The 1,739-nt window shown below is 45.3% G+C and overlaps 1 pseudogene; it reads left to right on the top strand.

The window, feature by feature from the left end:
- The first annotated feature begins 479 nt into the window (after positions 1 to 479).
- On the top strand, positions 480 to 1,065 carry LOC139006316 (ras-related protein Rab-11A pseudogene; annotated as a pseudogene).
- The last annotated feature ends 674 nt before the right edge of the window (positions 1,066 to 1,739 follow it).

The following is a 1,739-nucleotide window of genomic DNA, read 5'->3' as shown; positions in this document are numbered from 1 at the left end:
CCTGAGGGCTGCCGGGCTGCCAGAGGGATGTCTGATTGCCAGCTTAGGCCCAATCCCCCAGGGAGCAGGCCTAAGCCAGCAGGTGGTCATCCCCTGAGGGGTCCCAGACTGCGAGAGGGCACAGGCCAGGCTGAGGGATCCCCCCCCTCCCCCCGCCCCGAGTGCACAAATTTTTGTGCACCAGGCCTCTAGTTTTCATAATAAAACTAAGATGTTATTTGCCTTTGCCACTGTGTTGACACTGAGGGTGGGCGGCCTGCTGTGCCTGCGAACTTGCAGAAGGAAAAAGAAGCCACTTTCACTTAGGAATGTCCTCAGTGAAGCAGTAAACAGTAATTTTATTAAATCTCAACTCCTGAGATTTAAAATATTCGCTGTGAGTTGAAGCTCGGCACTGGGGTACCCCTACAGTGACACCCCCTGATCTCACCAATACCACTGCTGCTCCCCTTTACTCCTCGGCCACGAATGAGACAAGTATGACTGACTGCCTCTTCAAAGTTGTCCTTATCAGAGAGTTGGGTGTTGGAATGAGTTATCTCCTGTCTCTATTTACTCAAAATGAGTTTAATCTCGAAAGCAAGATTGCCATTAGAGTGCAGTTTGCAACAAGAAGCATCCAGGTTGATGGGAAAACAAAGGCACAGATATGGGACACAGCAGGGCAAGAGCGATCCCAGGCTATAACGTGAGCATACTATCTTGGAGCTGTAGGTGTCTTACTGGTTTATGACATTGCTAAACATCTCACATTTGAAATTGTAAAGTGATGGCTGAAAGAACTGAGAGATCATGCAGATAGTGACATTGCTATTATACTTGGGGGCCATTGCGTCATTTAAGGGCAGTTCCTACAAGTGAAGCAAGAGCTTTTGCAGAAAAGAATGGTTTGTCATTCATTGAGATATCAGCTCTGGACTCTACAAGTGTAGTAGCGGCTTTTCAGACAGTTCTGACAAGGATATACCACATTGTTTCCCAGAAGCAGATGTCAGATGTGAGAATGACATGTCTCCAATCAACAATGTGGCTCCTATTCATGTTCCACCGACCACGAAAAAATAAGGCAAAGGTGCAGTGCCGTGGTACATATAAGGCGTTTCTCTCTCCCCTAGAGGGCTGTTATAGTCCATTTCCCAGGTCCGAGATTTACATATATTTCTAATTCTTATGGTCACTTTCGTGTTTTGTTTTTTAAAATATATTTTTATTGATTTCAGAGAGGAAGGGAGAGAAAAAGGGAGAGGGAGATAGAAACGTCAATGATGAGAGAGAATCATTGATCATCTGCCTCCTGCATGCCCCACACTGGGGATTGAGCCCTCAACCTGGGCATGTGCCCTGACCCAGGAATCAACCTGAGACCTCCTGGTTCATAGTTGACATTCACCACTGAGCCAAGCAGGCTGAGTACTTTTGTGTTTTATTACTTCCTCATACTTCACGAACTTTCCATGTTTTAAGTCTTTAGGTTTTAGCTTTATAGAATCATCCACTTGTCCCGCATGACTGCAGCTTTTTTCATGCTGTGGCTGCACCAGCCTTAGTTTGATGAACTGAATGTTTGTTTCCTTTTCATCATGCAAACCTGTCACTGTAAGACATGAGAACTGGATCACTTGAAGCTCATACCTGCTGATCATTTTGCCACAGAGCCCCTTATAATTCATAGTCTTTGCTCAGTGCAATATCTATTTCCACAAATCTAAGAATTGCCCTATAAACAGCAGGATCTTGAG

The sequence above is a fragment of the Myotis yumanensis genome, unplaced genomic scaffold (genome assembly GCF_028538775.1).
Source record: "Myotis yumanensis isolate MYYU_CA2020_CCGP unplaced genomic scaffold, mMyoYum1.0.hap1 SCAF_3, whole genome shotgun sequence".
Classification (NCBI taxonomy): Eukaryota; Metazoa; Chordata; class Mammalia; order Chiroptera; family Vespertilionidae; genus Myotis; species Myotis yumanensis.
The sequence above is the reverse complement of the archived record's forward strand: the minus strand, read 5'-3'. Positions and strand labels throughout refer to the sequence as shown.